The sequence below is a fragment of the Mytilus californianus genome, unplaced genomic scaffold (genome assembly GCF_021869535.1).
Source record: "Mytilus californianus isolate M0D057914Y unplaced genomic scaffold, xbMytCali1.0.p SCAF_9, whole genome shotgun sequence".
Taxonomy (NCBI): Eukaryota; Metazoa; Mollusca; class Bivalvia; order Mytilida; family Mytilidae; genus Mytilus; species Mytilus californianus.
This window is the reverse complement of record NW_026262745.1, coordinates 78,759,289-78,777,092: the sequence shown is the minus strand read 5'-3', so window position 1 is coordinate 78,777,092 and position 17,804 is coordinate 78,759,289. Positions and strand designations below refer to the sequence as shown.

Below are 17,804 nucleotides of genomic sequence, written 5' to 3'. Positions count from 1 at the left end.
TCTATTTATACAATTGATATTGCATCATTTTTGGCACTTTGCCAAATGGGGTCATTTGATATATCAAATTGAAGGTTTTAACGAGCTCTACTCAAAAATGAAAATGTTAAACCCCTTTTACATCCCAGGGTGATGGGTGGGGTCATTTAGTGCAAACAATTCAAACTTATCAGATGGTTAGGTTGTCGCATATCAAATGAAAGTCCATAAAGCGTACGATTCAAATATCAAATTGACGTCCCCCAAAAATGGGTTGGGTGGGGTCATTGAGTGCAAAAAATAAAATTTTCTTTTAAGGTAAGGTTGTTGTATTTCAAATGAAAGGTCGTAACATGTACATTTCAAATATCAGATTCCTGTCCTCTAGAAATGAGTTGGATGGGGTTATAAAGTGGAAAAATCAAACTTTCTAGAACATGGCGTTGTCGCATATCAAATGAAAGATCATCAAGTCTACATTACATATATCATACTTCCGATCTCGAAAATTAAGGCGGATGGGGTCATTAAGTGTAAAAAGCGAAAAGTTTCAGAAGGTATGCTTGTCGTATATCAAATGAAAGGTCGTACAAAGTACATTACGAAAACATCACTTTAACAGGAAAGACCTTTCAATTGTTTTACAAACAATTGAGATACTAGTTTCTTTTTAAGGTCTTTCCACTCCGTTAGGAAAGACCTTATTGTTTTTCTAATGTTTTTTTTTTTTCTTTTTCTTTTTTTTTTTCTTTTTCTTTTTTTAAGGTCTTTCCACTCCGTTAGGAAAGACCTTATTGTTTTTCTAATGTTTTTTTTTTTTCTTTTTTTTTTTTTTTTCTTTTTCTTTTTCTTTTTTTTTTTTTTTTTCTTTTTTTTCTTCCAACATTTTTTTGGGAATGCCCTCCCCCCGTTTCTGTTGAAGTTATCAAGACCAAATATGGACCATCGATAGACCTCATCTTGAAGTATTACCACATGACCCTGTTAAGGATTTCATCATCCCCTGTAGAAGTTATCTCCCTTTTATTGGATTTTTTCGACATGGTCCCCCCTCGTTGTTTTTAAAGATATCATGACCTTATTTGGACAAAAGGTAGATCTCATCATGATGTACTACCATATGAGGCTGCATAGGATTTCATCATCCCCTATGCGAGTTATATCCCCTTGAAACAATTTCTTTCTTTTGCATTTTTCTCAAAAAGTATTAGGGATAGAATCGATTTGAAAACAGCAACATGTACAGGAACAGATGGCAATGTTAATGAACATATAAAATAATTTTGTTATTGACCCTTATAAGGAGTTATTTCTCTTGAAAAAATATACACAATTTTTGAAAAATTGTATTTCGAGAACCGGAAGTAGTAGAGACTTGAGACCTACACCAATAATCTTAAGTTTATGTGACCTTCAATTTGCACACAAGGTCAAAGGTCACCGAGTGCAAAAAAAAATTACGCTGCATTTTCAAGCTTGCATATTAAGAAAACGATAAGAGTTTGCTGCATACATACTGTGTATAAAATGTTCCTCTCGACGAGCTCTACATTTTATACATTCAGCTCAAAAATGTCCGACCTTCTGTTCAAAAGTTACACTAACATAATTCTTAAAACTATAGTAACATATGTATATCTTTTTAAAGGTAACAGATATCAACCTTCTATAAACTGGAAAGATGATCAGTAATTCAAGACCTTCAATTTGAGGTCAATGTCAGGCCATGATGAAATTTAACCTTGACCTTCAGAGTGTACTATGACCTTGACCTTGTGACAATTGAAAGGTCAAGTGGTCCTGAGTTGAATGGTGGTAGTCCTATGTCTCTACGACTTCCGGTTCTCAAGTTTGATATTGCATCATATATTTGATAATTCATTGTGACCTTGATGAACTTCGGAATTGTCAAAAAAAAATGTCTCAAATGTTGTCCTTTTACTGCAGATCATTTTTCTTTTAACAGATTTGAGATATCTGTTGTCGTTTAAGAGATAATGCAGTTTGAAATTTTGCGAGCGGAGGCATGTATTTCTAAATGAACAACAGTTTACCACCTGAAATTTTCAGAAATTAAAGAGTTCAACATGGTTATATGTTTGATCAAATACCAAAAACTTTCAATGAAAAAAAAAACCCAAAAAATCAATTTGAAATTTTCATGTTTTGCATTTACTTTGTAAGTTTCATAATTTCTATTTATACAATTGATATTGCACCATTTTTGGCACTTTGCCAAATGGGGTCATTTGATATATCAAATTGAAGGTCTTAACGAGCTCTACTCAAAAATGAAAATGTTAAACCCCTTTTACATCCCAGGGGGAAGGATGGGGTCATTTAGTGCAAACAATTCAAACTTCTCAGATGGTTAGGTTGTCGCATATCAAATGAAAGTCCATAAAGCGTACATTTCAAATAACAAGTTGACGTCCCCAAAAAATGGGTTGGGTGGGGTCATTGAGTTCAAAAAACATAAATTTTCTTTTAAGATAAGGTTGTTGTATATCAAATGAAAGGTCATAACGTGTACATTTCATATATCAAATTCCTGTTCTCCAAAAACTAGTTGGATGGGGTTATTAAGTGCAAAAATCAAACTTTCTAGAAGATGGCGTTGTCGCATATCAAATGAAATATCATCAAGTCTACTTTACATATATCATACTTCCGATCTAGAAAATTAGGTGGATGGGGTCATTAAGTGTAAAAAGCGAAAAGTTTCAGAAGGTATGCTTGTCGTATATCAAATGAAAGGTCGTAAAAAGTACATTACGAAAACATCACTTTTACGGGAAAGACCTTTCAATTGTTTTACAAACAATTGAGATACTAGTTAAGTTATCAAGACCAAATATGGACCATCGATAGACATCATCATGAAGTATTACCACATGACCCTGTTAAGGATTTCATCATCCCCTGTAGAAGTTATCCCCCTTTTATTGGATTTTTTCAACATGGCCCCCCTTCGTTGTTTTTAAAGATATCATGACCTTATTTTGACAATAGGTTGATCTCATCATGATGTACTACCATATGAGGCTGCATAGGATTTCATCATCCCCTATGCGAGTTATATCCCCTTAAAGCGATTTCTTTCCTTTGCATTTTTCTCAAAAAGTATTAGGGATAGAATCGATTTGAAAACGGCAACATATACAGGAACAGATGGCAATGTTAATGAACATATAAAATAATTTTGTTATTGACCCTTATAAGGAGTTAATTCTCTTAAAAAAATATACACAATTTTTGAAAAATTGTATTTCGAGAACCGTAAGTCGTAGAGACTTGGGACCTACACCAATAATCTTAAGTTCATGTGACCTTCAATTTGCACCCAAGGTCAAAGGTCACAGAGTGCAAAAAAAATTTACGCTGCAATTTCAAGCTTGCATATTAAGAAAACGATAAGAGTTTGCTGTATACACACTGTGCATAAAATGTTTCTCTCGACGAGCTGTACATTTTATACATTAAGCTCAAAAATGTCCGACCGTCTGTTCAAAAGTTACATTAACATAATTCTTAAAACTATAGTAACATATGTATATCTTTTGAAAGGTAACAGATATCAACCTACTATATACTGCAAAGATGATCAGTAATTCAAGGCCTTCAATTTGAGGTCAATGTCCGGTCATGATGAAATTTAACCTTGACCTTCAGAGTGTACTATGACCTTGACCTTGTGACATTTGAAAGGTCAAGTGGTCTTGAGTTGAATGGTGGTAGTCCCATGTCTCTACGACTTCCGGTTCTCAAGTTTGATATTGCATCATATATATATTTGATAATTCATTGTGACCTTGATGAACTTTGGAATTGTCCAATTTTTTTCTAAAATGTTGTCCTTTTACTGTAGATCATTTTTCTTTTAACAAATTTGAGATACCTGTTGTCATTTAAGAGATAATGCACTTTGAAATTTTGCGAGCGGAGGCATGTATTTCTGAATCAACAACAGGTAACCACCTGAAATTATAAGAAATTGAAGAGTTTAACATGGTTATGTGTTTGACATAATACCAAAAACATTCAATGAAAAAAAAAACCAAAAAATCAATTTGAAATTTTCATGTTTTGCATTGACTTTGTAAGTTTCATAGGTTCTATTTATATAATTGATATTGCATCATTTTTGGCACTTTGCCAAATGGGGTCATTTGATATATCAAATTGACGGTCTTAACGAGCTCTACTCAAAAATGAAAATGTAAAACCCCCTTTTCATCCCAGGGGGAAGGGTGGGGTCATTTAGTGCAAAAAATTAAAACTTCTCAGATGGTTAGGTTGTCGCATATCAAATGAAAGTCCATAAAGCGTACATTTCAAATATCAAATTGACGTCCCCAAAAAATTGGTTGGGTGGGGTCATTGAGTGCAAAAAATATAATTTTCTTTTAAGGTAAGGTTGTTGTATTTCAAATGAAAGCTCGTAACGTGTACATTTCAAATATCAGATTCCTGTCCTCCAAAAATAAGTTGGATGGGGTTATTAAGTGCAGAAATCAAACTTTCTAGAACATGGCGTTGTTGCATATCAAATGAAAGATAATCAAGTCTAGATTACATATATCATACTTCCGATATCAAAAATGTAGGCGGATGGGGTCATTAAGTGTAAAAAGTGAAAATTTTTAGAAGGTATGCTTGTCGTATATCAAATGAAAGGTCTTAAAGAGTACATTACAAAAACATCACTTTTGCAGGAAAGACCTTTCAATTGTTTTACAAACAATTGAGATACTAGTGTTTTTTTTAAGGTCTTTCCACTCCGTTAGGAAAGACCTTATTGTTTTTCTAATGTTTTTTTTTTTTCTTTTTTTTTTTTTTTTTCTTTTTCTTTTTTTTTTTTTCTTTTTTTTCTTCCAACATTTTTTTGGGAATGCCCTCCCCCCGTTTCTGTTGAAGTTATCAAGACCAAATATGGACCATCGATAGACCTCATCTTGAAGTATTACCACATGACCCTGTTAGGATTTCATCATCCCCTGTAGAAGTTATCTCCCTTTTATTGGATTTTTTCGACATGGCCCCCTCTCGTTGTTTTTAAAGATATCATGACCTTATTTGGACAATAGGTAGATCTCATCATGATGTACTACCATATGAGGCTGCATAGGATTTCATTATCCCCTATGCGAGTTATATCCCCTTGAAGCAATTTCTTTCCTTTGCATTTTTCTCAAAAAGTATTAGGGATAGAATCGATTTGAAAACAGCAACATGTACACGAACAGATGGCAATGTTAATGAACATATAAAATAATTTTGTTATTGACCCTTATAAGGAGTTATTTCTCTTGAAAAAATATACACAATTTTTGAAAAATTGTATTTCGAGAACCGGAAGTCGTAGAGACTTGGGACCTACACCAATAATCTTAAGTTCATGTGACCTTCAATTTGCATCCAAGGTCAAAGGTCACCGAGTGCAAAAAAAAATTACGCTGCAATTTCAAGCTTGCATATTAAGAAAACGATAAGAGTTTGCTGCATACATACCGTGTATAAAATGTTCCTCTCGACGAGCTCTACATTTTATACATTAAGCTCAAAAATGTCCGACCGTCTGTTCAAAAGTTACATTAACATAATTCTTAAAACTATAGTAACATATGTATATCTTTTTAAAGGTAACAGATATCAACCTTCTATAAACTGGAAAGATGATCAGTAATTCAAGACCTTCAATTTGAGGTCAATTTCAGGTCATGATGAAATTTAATCTTGACCTTCAGAGTGTACCATGACCTTGACCTTGTGACATTTGAAAGGTCAAGTGGTCCTGAGTTGAATGGTGGTAATCCCATGTCTCTACGACTTCCGGTTCTCAAGTTTGATATTGCATCATATATTTGATAATTCATTGTGACCTTGATGAACTTTGGAATTGTCCAGATTTTTTTTAAAAATGTTGTCCTTTTACTGCAGAGCATTTTTCTTTTAACAGATTTGAGATATCTGTTGTCATTTAAGAGATAATGCAGTTTGAAATTTTGCGAGCGGAGGCATGTATTTCTGATTTAACAACAGTTTACCACCTGAAATTTTCAGAAATTAAAGAGTTCATCATGGTTATATGTTTGATTAAATACCAAAAACATTCAATGAAAAAAAAACCCATAAAATCAATTTGAAATTTTATGTTTTGCATTTACTTTGTAAGTTTCATAATTTCTATTTATACAATTGATATTGCATCATTTTTGGCACTTTGCCAAATGGGGTCATTTGATATATCAAATTGAAGGTCTTAACGAGCTCTACTCAAAAATGAAAATGTTAAACCCCTTTTTATCCCAGGGGGAAGGGTGGGGTCATTTAGTGCAAAAAATTCAAACTTCTCAGATGGTCAGGTTGTCGCATATCAAATGAAAGTCCATAAAGCGTACATTTCAAATATCAAATTGACGTCCCCAAAAAATGGGTTGAGTGGGGTCATTGAGTGCAAAAAATAAAATTTTCTTTTAAGGTAAGGTTGTTGTATTTCAAATGAAAGGTCGTAACGTGTACATTTCAAATATCAGATTCCTGTCCTCAAAAAATGAGTTTGATGGGGTTATTAAGTGCAAAAATCAAACTTTCTAGAACATGGCGTTGTCGCATATCAAATGAAAGATCATCAAGTCTACATTACATATATCATACTTCCGATCTCGAAAATTAAGGCGGATGGGGTCATTTAGTGTAAAAAGCGAAAAGTTTCAGAAGGTATGCTTGTCGTATATCAAATGAAAGGTCGTACAAAATACATTACGAAAACATCACTTTAACAGGAAAGACCTTTCAATTGTTTTACAAACAATTGAGATACTAGTCTTTTTCTTTTTTTTCTTCCAACATTTTTTTGACATGCCCTCCCCTTGTTTCTATTGGAGTTATCAAGACCAAATATGGACCATCGGTAGACCTCATCATGAAGTTTTACCAGATGACCCTGTTAAGGATTTCATCATCCCCTTTAGAAGTTATCTCCCTTTTATTGGTTTTTTTCAACATGGCCCCCCCTCGTTGTTTTTAAAGATATCATGTCCTTATTTGTACAATAGGTAGATCTCATCATGATATATTACCATATGAGGCGGCGAAATATTTCATCATCCCATTTGAGAGTTATATCCCCTTGAAGCAATTTCTTTTATTTGCATTTTTCTTAAAAAGTATTAGACATAGAATCAAATTGAAAGTGGCAGCATCAACAAGAACAAATGGCAATGTTAATAAACATGAACAATTAGTTTGTTATTAACCCTTATAAGGAGTTATTTCCCTTTCAAAATTATACACAATTTTTGAAAAATTCTATTTCGAGAACCGGAAGTCGTAGAGACTTGGGACCTTCACCAATAATCTTTAATTTGTGTGACCTTTAATTTGCACCCAAGGTCAAAGGTCACTGAGTGCAAAAAAAATTTACGCTGCAATTTCAAGCTTACATATTAAGAAAACGATAAGAGTTTGCTGCATACATACTGCGTATAAAATGTTCCTCTCGACGAGCTCTACATTTTATACATTAAGCTCAAAACTGTCCGACCGTCTGTTCAAAAGTTGCAACGAGATAATTCTTAAAAGTATAATATTGTGTTTATATCTTTTAAAAGGTAACAGATATCTACCTACTATAAATTGGAAAAATGATCAGTATTTTCAGACCTTCAATTTGAGGTCAATGTCAGGTCATGATGAAATTTTACCTTGACCTTCAAAGTGTAATATGACCTTGATCTTGTGATATTTGAAAGGTCAAGTGGTCCTGAGTTGAATGATGGTAGTCCCATGTCTCTACGACTTCCGGTTCTCAAGTTTGGTATTGCATCATATATTTGATGATTCATTATGACCTTGATGAACTTCGGAATTGTCCCAAATTTTTTTCTGTAATGTTGTCCTTTTACTGTAGATCATTTTACTTTTAACATATTTGAGATAACTGTTGTCGTTTTAGAGATAATGCACTTTGAAATTTTGCGAGCGGCGGCATGTATTTCTGAATCAACAACAGGTAACCACCTGATATTTTCAGAAATTGAAGAGTTTAACATGGTTATATGTTTGACAAAATACCAAAAACATTCAATGAAAAAAAAAAAAACCAAAAAATCAATTTGAAGTTTTCATGTTTTGCATTTACTTTGTAAATTTCATAAGTTCTATTTATATAATTGATATTGCATCATTTTTGGCACTTTGCCAAATGGGGTCATTTGATATATCAAATTGAAGGTCTTAACGAGCTCTACTCAAAAATGAAAATGTTAAACCCCTTTTTCATCCTAGGGGGAAGGGTGGGGTCATTTAGTGCAAAAAATTCAAACTTCTCAGATGGTTAGGTTGTCGCATATTAAATGAAAGTCCATAAAGCGTACATTTCAAATATCAAATTGACGTCCCCAAAAAATGGGTTGGGTGGGGTCATTGAGTGCAAAAAATAAAATTTTCTTTTAAGGCAAGTTTGTTGTATTTCAAATGAAAGGTCGTAACATGTACATTTCAAATATCAGATTCCTGTCCTCAAAAAATGAGTTGGATGGGGTTATTTAGTGCAAAAATCAAACTTTCTAGAACATGGCGTTGTCTCATATCAAATGAAAGATCATCAAGTCTAGATTACATATATCATACTTCCGATCTCGAAAATTAAGGCGGATGGGGTCATTAAGTGTAAAAAGCGAAAAGTTTCAGAAGGTATGCTTGTCGTATATCAAATGAAAGGTCGTACAAAGTACATTACGAAAACATCACTTTAACAGGAAAGACCTTTCAATTGTTTTACAAACAATTGAGATACTAGTTTTTTAAGGTCTTTCCACTCCGTTAGGAAAGACCTTATTGTTTTTCTAATGTTTTTTTTTTTTCTTTTTTTTTTTTTTTTTCTTTTTCTTTTTTTTTTTTTTTTTTTTTTTCTTTTTTTTCTTCCAACATTTTTTTGGGAATGCCCTCCCCCCGTTTCTGTTAAAGTTATCAAGACCAAATATGGACCATCGATAGACATCATCATGAAGTATTACCACATGACCCTGTTAAGGATTTCATCATCCCCTGTAGAAGTTATCCCCCTTTTATTGGATTTTTTCAACATGGCCCCCCTTCGTTGTTTTTGAAGATATCATGACCTTATTTTGACAATAGGTTGATCTCATTATGATGTACTACCATATGAGGCTGCATAGGATTTCATCATCCCCTATGCGAGTTAAATCCCCTTGAAGCGATTTCTTTCTTTTGCATTTTTCTCAAAAAGTATTAGGGATAGAATCGATTTGAAAACGGCAACATATACAGAATCTGATGGCAATGTTAATGAACACATAAAATAATTTTGTTATTGACCCTTATAAGGAGTTATTTCTCTTAAAAAAATATACCCAATTTTTGAAAAATTGTATTTCGAGAACCGTAAGTCGTAGAGACTTGGGACCTACACCAATAATCTTAAGTTCATGTTACCTTCAATTTGCACCCAAGGTCAAAGGTCACAGAGTGCAAAAAAAATGTACGTTGCAATTTCAAGCTTGCATATTAAGAAAACGATAAGAGTTTGCTGCATACATACTGTGTATAAAATGTTCCTCTCGACGAGCTCTACATTTTATACAGTAAGCTCAAAAATGTCCGACCGTCTGTTCAAAAGTTACATTAACATAATTCTTAAAACTATAGTAACATATGTATATCTTTTAAAAGGTAACAGATATCAACCTACTATAAACTGCAAAGATGATCAGTAATTCAAGGCCTTCAATTTGAGGTCAATGTCAGGTCATGATGAAATTTAACCTTGACCTTCAGAGTGTGCTATGACCTTGACATTGTGACATTTGAAAGGTCAAGTGGTCCTGATTTGAATAGTGGTAGTCTTATGTCTCTACGACTTCCGGTTCTGAAGTTTGATATTGCATCATATATTTGATAATTCATTGTGACCTTGTTGAACTATGGAATTGTCCCAAATTTTTTTATACAATGTTGCCTTCCAACGGCAGATCATTTATCATTTAACAGATTTGAGATATCTGTTGTCGTTTAAGAGATAATGCTGTTTAAAATTTTTCGAGCGGAGGCATGTAATTCTGAATCAACAACAGTTTACCACCTGAAATTTTCAGAAATTAAAGAATTCAACATGGTTATATGTTTGACTAAATACCAAAAACATTCAATGAAAAAAAAACCAAAAATTCAATTTGAAATTTTCATGTTTTGCATTTACTTTGTAAGTTTCATAAGTTCTATTTATATAATTGATATTGCATCATTTTTGGCACTTTGCCAAATGGGGTCATTTAATAAATCAAATTGAAGGTCTTAACGAGCTCTACTCAAAAATGAAAATGTTAAACCCCCTTTTCATCCCAGGGGGAAGGGTGGGGTCATTAAGTGCAAAAAATTCAAACTTCTCAGATGGTTAGGTTGTCGCATATCAAATGAAAGTCCATAAAGAGTACATTTCAAATATCAAATTGACGTCCCCAAAAATGGGTTGGGTGGGGTCATTGAGTGTAAAAAATAAAATTTTCTTTTAAGGTAAGGTTGTTGTATTTCAAATGAAAGGTCGTAACGTGTACATTTCAAATATCAGATTCTTGTCCTCAAAAAATTAGTTGGATGGGTTATTAAGTGCAAAAATAAAACTTTCTAGAACATGACGTTGTCGCATATCAAATGAAAGATAATCAAGTCTAGATTACATACATCATACTTCCGATATCAAAAATGTAGGCGGATGGGGTCATTAAGTGTAAAAAGTGAAAATTTTCAGAAGGTATGCTTGTCGTATATCAAATGAAAGGTCTTAAAGAGTACATTACAAAAACATCACTTTTACAGGAAAGACCTTTCAATTGTTTTACAAACAATTGAGATACTAGTTTTTTTTTTTTTTCTTTTTTTTCTTCCAACATTTTTTTGGGAATGCCCTCCCCCCGTTTCTGTTAAAGTTATCAAGACCAAATATGGACCATCGATAGACATCATCATGAAGTATTACCACATGACCCTGTTAAGGATTTCATCATCCCCTGTAGAAGTTATCCCCCTTTTATTGGATTTTTTCAACATGGCCCCCCTTCGTTGTTTTTAAAGATATCATGACCTTACTTTGACAATAGGTTGATCTCATCATGATGTACTACCATATGAGGCTGCATAGGATTTCATCATCCCCTATGCGAGTTATATCCCCTTGAAGCGATTTCTTTCCTTTGCATTTTTCTCAAAAAGTATTAGAGATAGAATCGATTTGAAAACGGCAACATATACAGGCACTAATGGCAATGTTAATGAACATATAAAATAATTTTGTTATTGACCCTTATAAGGAGTTATTTCTCTTAAAAAAATATACACAATTTTTGAAAAATTGTATTTCGAGAACCGTAAGTCGTAGAGACTTGGGACCTACACCAATAATCTTAAGTTCATGTGACCTTCAATTTGCACCCAAGGTCAAAGGTCACAGAGTGCAAAAAAAATTTACGCTGCAATTTCAAGCTTGCATATTAAGAAAACCATAAGAGTTTGCTGCATACATACTGTGTATAAAATGTTCCTCTCGACGAGCTCTACATTTTATACATTAAGCTCAAAAATGTCCGACTGTCTGTTCAAAAGTTACATTAACATAATTCTTAAAACTATAGTAACATATGTATATCTTTTAAAAGGTAACTGATATCAACCTACTATAAACTGCAAAGATGATCAGTAATTCAAGGCCTTCAATTTGAGGTCAATGTCAGGTCATGATGAAATTTAACCTTGACCTTCAGAGTGTACTATGACCTTGACCTTGTGACATTTGAAAGGTCAAGTGGTCTTGAGTTGAATGGTGGTAGTCCTATGTCTCTACGACTTACGGTTCTCAAGTTTGATATTGCATCATATATTTGATAATTCATTGTGACCTTGATGAACTTTGGAATTGTCCAATTTTTTTTCTAAAATATTGTCCTTTTACTGTAGATCATTTTTCTTTTAACAAATTTGAGATACCTGTTGTCGTTTAAGAGATAATGCACTTTGAAATTTTGCGAGCGGAGGCATGTATTTCTGAATCAACAACAGGTAACCACCTGAAATTTTCAGAAATTAAAGAGTTTAACAGGGTTATATGTTAGACCAAATACCAAAAACATTCAATGAAAAAAAAAACCAAAAAATCAATTTGAAATTTTCATGTTTTGCATTGACTTTGTAAGTTTCATAAGTTCTATTTATATAATTGATATTGCATCATTTATGGCACTTTGCCAAATGGGGTCATTTGATATATCAAATTGAAGGTCTTAACGAGCTCTACTCAAAAATGAAAATGTAAAACCCCCTTTTCATCCCAGGGGGAAGGGTGGGGTCATTTAGTGCAAAAAATTAAAACTTCTCAGATGGTTAGGTTGTTGCATATCAAATGAAAGTCCATAAAGCGTACATTTCAAATATCAAATTGACGTCCCCAAAAAATGGGTTGGTTGGGGTCATTGAGTGCAAAAAATATAATTTTCTTTTAAGGTAAGGTTGTTGTATTTCAAATGAAAGGTCGTAACGTGTACATTTCAAATATCAGATTCCTGTCCTCAAAAAATAAGTTGGATGGGGTTATTAAGTGCAGAAATCAAACTTTCTAGAACATGGCGTTGTTGCATATCAAATGAAAGATAATCAAGTCTAGATTACATATATCATACTTCCGATATCAAAAATGTAGGCGGATGGGGTCATTAAGTGTAAAAAGTGAAAATTTTTAGAAGGTATGCTTGTCGTATATCAAATGAAAGGTCTTAAAGAGTACATTACAAAAACATCACTTTTGCAGGAAAGACCTTTCAATTGTTTTTCAAACAATTGAGATACTAGTTTCTTTTTCTTTTTCTTTTTCTTTTTTTTTTTTCTTTTTTTTCTTCCAACATTTTTTTGACATGCTCTACCCTCGTTTCTATTAAAGTTATCAAGACCAAATTTGAACCACCGATAGACCTCATCATGAAGTATTACCAGATGACCCTGTTTTGGATTTCATCATCTCCTTTGGAAGTTATCTCCCTTTTATTGGTTTTTTTCAACATGGTCCCCCCTCGTTGTTTTTAAAGATATCATGATTTTATTTGTACTAAAGGTAGATCTCATCATGATGTATTACCATATGAGGCTGCGTAGGATTTCATCAACTCCTTTGAGAGTTGCATCCCATTGAAGCAATTTCTTTTATTTGCATTTTTCTTAAAAAGTATAAGAGATAGAATCGAATTGAAAATTGCAGCATCTACAAGAACAAATGGCAATGTTAATAAACATAAACAATTAGTATGTTATCAACCCTTATACGGAGTTATTTCCCTTTAAAAATTTTACTCAATTTTATAAAAATTGTATTTCGAGAACCGGAAGTCGTAGAGACTTGGGACCTTCACCAATAATCTTTATTTCATGTGACCTTTAACTTCCACCCAAGGTCAAAGGTCACTGAGTGCAAAAAAAATTTACACTGCAATTTCAAGCTTACATATTAAGAAAACGATAAGAGTTTGCTGCATACATACTGTGTATATAATGTTCCTCTCGACGAGCTCTACATTTTATTCATTAAGCTCAAAACTGTCCGACCGTCTGTTCAAAAGTTACGACGAGATAATTCTTAAAAGTATAGTACTGTGTGTATATCTTTTTAAAGGCAACAGATATCAACCTACTATAAATTGCAAAAATGATCAGTATTGTAAGACCTTCAAATTAAGGTCAATGTCAGGTCATGATGAAATTTTACCTTGACATTCAAAGTGTACTATGACCTTGACTTGTGATATTTGAAAGGTCAAGTGGTCTTGAGTTGAATGGTTGTAGTCCAATGTCTCTACGACTTCCGGTTCTCAAGTTTGGTATTGCATCATATATTTGATGATTCATTGTGACCTTGATGAACTTTGGAATTGTCCCAAATTTTTTCTACAATGTTTTCCTTTAACTGCAGATCATTTATCATTTAACAGATTTGAGATATCTATTGTAGTTTTAGAGATAATCAAGTTTATAATTTTGCGAGCGGAGGCATGTATTTCTGAATCAACAACAGCTTTCCACCTGAAATTTTCAGAAATTGAAGAGTTTAACATGGTTATATGTTTGACTAATTACCAAAAACTTTCAAAGAAAAACTCAAAAAAAAAAATCAATTTGAAATTTTCATCTTTTACATTGACTTTGTAAGTTTCATAAGTTCTATTTATATAATTGATATTGCATCATTTTTGGCTCTTTGCCAAATGCGGTCATTATGTATATCAAATTGAACGTCTAAATGACCTCTACTCAAAAATGAAAATTTCAAACCCCTTTTTCATCCCAGAGGGAAGGGTGGGGTCATTTAGTGCAAAAAATTCAAACTTCTTAGATGGTCAGGTTGTCGCATATCAAATGAAAGCCAATAAAGCGTACATTTCAAATATCAAATTGACGTCCCCAAAAAATGGATTGGGTGGGGTCATTGAGTGCAAAACATTAATTTTCTTTTAAGATAAGGTTGTTGTATATCAAATGAAAGGTCATAACGTGTACATTTCAAATATCAAATTCCTGTTCTCCAAAAACAAGTTGGATGGGGTTATTAAGTGCAAATATCAAACTTTCTAGAGGATGGCGTTGTCGCATATCAAATGAAAGATCATCAAGTCTACATTACATATATCATACTTCCGATCTCGAAAATTAGGCGGATGGGGTCATTTAGTGTAAAAAGCTAAAGTTTCAGAAGGTATGCTTGTCGTATATCAAATGAAAGGTCGTAAAAAGTACATTACGAAAACATCACTTTTACAGGAAAGACCTTTCAATTGTTTTACAAACAATTGAGATACTAGTTCTTTTTCTTTTTCTTTTTTTTTTTTTTCTTTTTTTTCTTCCAACATTTTTTTTGACATGCCCTCCCCTCGTTTCTATTAAAGTTATCAAGACCAAATTTGAACCATCGATAGACCTCATCGTGAAGTATTACCAGATGACTCTGTTAAGGATTTCATCATCCCCTTTGGAAGTTATCTCCCTTTTATTGGGTTTTTTCAACATGGTCCCCCCTCGTTGTTTTTAAAGATATCATGACCTTGTTTGTACTATAGGTAGATCTCATCATGATGTATTACCATATTAGGCTGCGTAGGATTTAATCGACTCCTTTGAGAGTTGCATCCCCTTGAAGCAATTTCTTTTATTTGCATTTTTCTTAAAAAGTATAAGAGATAGAATCGAATTGAAAATGGCAGCATCTACAGGAACAAAGGGCAATGTTAATAAACATAAACAATTAGTATGTTATCAATCTTTAAAAGGAGTTATTTCCCATGAAAAAAATTACTCAATTTTTAAAAAATTGTATTTCGAGAACTGGAAGTCGTGGAGACTTGGGACCTTCACCAATAATCTTTAATTCATGTGACCTTTAACTTGCACCCAAGGTCAAAGGTCACCGAGTGCAAAAAAAAAAATACGCTGCAATTTCAAGCTTACATATTAAGAAAACGATAAGAGTTTGCTGCATACATACTGTGTATCAATTGTTCCTCTCGACGAGCTCTACATTTTATACATTAAGCTCAAAAATGTCCGACCGTCTGTTCACAAGTTACGACGAGATAATTCTTAAAAGTATAGTATTGTGTGTATATCTTTTTAAAGGTAACAGATATCAACTTACTATAAATTGCAAAAATGATCAGTATTTTAAAACCTTCAATTTGAGGTCAGTGTCAGGTCATGATGAAATTTAACCTTGACCTTCAGAGTGTGCTATGACCTTGACATTGTGACATTTGAAAGGTCAAGTGGTCCTGAGTTGAATAGTGGTAGTCTTATGTCTCTACGACTTCCGGTTCTGAAGTTTGATATTGCATCATATATTTGATAATTCATTGTGACCTTGATGAACTTTGGAATTGTCCCAAATTTGTTTTACAGTATTGCCTTCCAACTGCAGATTATTTATCATTTAATAGATCTGAGATATCTGTTGTCGTTTAAGAGATAATGCAGTTTGAAATTTTTCGAGCGGAGGCATGTATTTCTGAATTAACAACAGTTTACCACCTGAATTTTTCAGAAATTAAAGAATTTAACATGGTTGTATGTTTGACTAAATACCAAAAACATTCAATGAAAAAAACACCCAAAAAATCAATTTGAAATTTTCATGTTTTGCATTTACTTTGTAAGTTTCATAAGTTATATTTATATAATTGATATTGCATCATTTTTGGCACTTTGCCAAAAGGGGTCATTTGATATATCAAATTGAAGGTCTTAACGAGCTCCACTAAAAAATGAAAAGGTTAAACCCCCTTTTCATCCCAGGGGGAAGGGTGGGGTCATTTAGTGCAAAAAATTCAAACTTCTCAGATGGTTAGGTTGTCGCATATCAAATGAAAGTCCATAAAGCGTACATTTCAAATATCAAATTGACGTCCCCAAAAAATGGGTTGGGTGGGGTCATTGAGTGCAAAAAATATAATTTTCTTTTAAGGTAAGGTTGTTGTATTTCAAATGAAAGGTAGTAGCGTGTACATTTCAAATATCAGATTCCTGTCCTCAAAAAATTAGTTGGATGGGGTTATTAAGTGCAAAAATCAAACTTTCTAGAACATGGCGTTGTCGCATATCAAATGAAAGATAATCAAGTCTAGATTACATATATCATACTTCCGATAACAAAAATGTAGGTGGATGGGGTCATTAAGTGTAAAAAGCGAAAATTTTCAGAAGGTATGCTTGTCATATATCAAATGAAAGGTCTTAAAGAGTACATTACAAAAACATCACTTTTGCAGGAAAGACCTTTCAATTGTTTTACAAACAATTGAGATACTAGTTGTTAAATGAATTGCCAAAAACTAGATCGGGAATCCTTAAAATGAAATCAATTTCTGTAAATCTATTACACTACTGAATAATAAATTAGGGATATAATAGAAACGAGAATAAATTGATAAACACACAATGTGTCTGTTGTTTCTTATCTCACTATCAGTCGTGATTGTTTTTGATGAGTTGATCATAGAAACGGAATATAAAGCATTATCTTCCAATTGCTTTTATTAATATTTCATAAGCTGGATAATTGATAACAGAAAATAGATTGTTACTCACGAGATTGTTCTTTATCAAAACTCTCTATGCTGAGAGTTGGTTTGTCTTTATTTTTATTCGTCATTTAGAAAATTCTGTGTAAAGGAGTTTAGTGTCAACTTGCTTAGAAATGTTGAGATGGGAATCAATTTCTCACGTACCAACCTCGAGAATTTATTGTTCAATCAGCATAGATTGAAACATTGAATATAGAACATGGCTTAAATTACTGTTTGATAACGTTATTTGTAACAAAATCATATTTACTAATACAATAGAATGCGAGAATGCACGAGATTTGAGCATCAGTAAACTAAGGTAACAGTCGCCTTAATTCGTCCATATATTATAATTTAAAGAGCTGAATATTTAAAGTTCATATGTAAACGACTTAACTTATTTTATCAAGTTAGTTAAGCCAAATCTTTGTGAAAGTGTTATTACATTTTGGAACACAAAAAGAACAGTTAAAATGGTGGTAAATTAGTACTTATTTCAAAATAAAACTTGTTTTTGTAAAGATTTATGTTTAAACAATTTTCGGTTGAAAAGTGCCATTGTAAAATGAAAATCAGTGCCAATGATCTCAAAATAGAAAGAGACAGATACAAAACTTCATATATATATAGACAGAGATCAGAGGCTTTGCAAAAAAATGTACTCTCAATTTTATTGACGATGAAGAACATTTCATTATTAGTTATCAAGTATAC

At 32.7% G+C, this 17,804-nt stretch overlaps 2 long non-coding RNA genes across 8 annotated transcripts; one reads left to right on the top strand and one right to left on the bottom strand.

Annotated features, from left to right (window-relative positions):
- Nucleotides 1-131: 131 nt before the first annotated feature.
- Nucleotides 132-16,742, top strand: LOC127716557 (uncharacterized). Of its 7 annotated transcripts, none has more exons than XR_007989001.1 (5): nucleotides 132-181; nucleotides 6,345-6,465; nucleotides 8,443-9,120; nucleotides 11,100-12,379; nucleotides 16,374-16,738. It is a non-coding gene; the product is annotated as an uncharacterized LOC127716557 (long non-coding RNA). The 7 variants fall into 7 exon arrangements; XR_007989000.1 differs by lacking the exon at nucleotides 132-181 and adding an exon at nucleotides 1,963-2,354; XR_007989002.1 differs by lacking the exons at nucleotides 132-181; nucleotides 6,345-6,465 and adding an exon at nucleotides 257-302 and having other exon boundaries at nucleotides 16,374-16,736.
- Nucleotides 4,732-11,100, bottom strand: LOC127716558 (uncharacterized). The gene is made up of 2 exons (XR_007989003.1): nucleotides 10,961-11,100; nucleotides 4,732-4,928 (listed from the first exon to the last, which is right to left on the bottom strand). It is a non-coding gene; the product is annotated as an uncharacterized LOC127716558 (long non-coding RNA).
- Nucleotides 16,743-17,804: the final 1,062 nt, after the last annotated feature.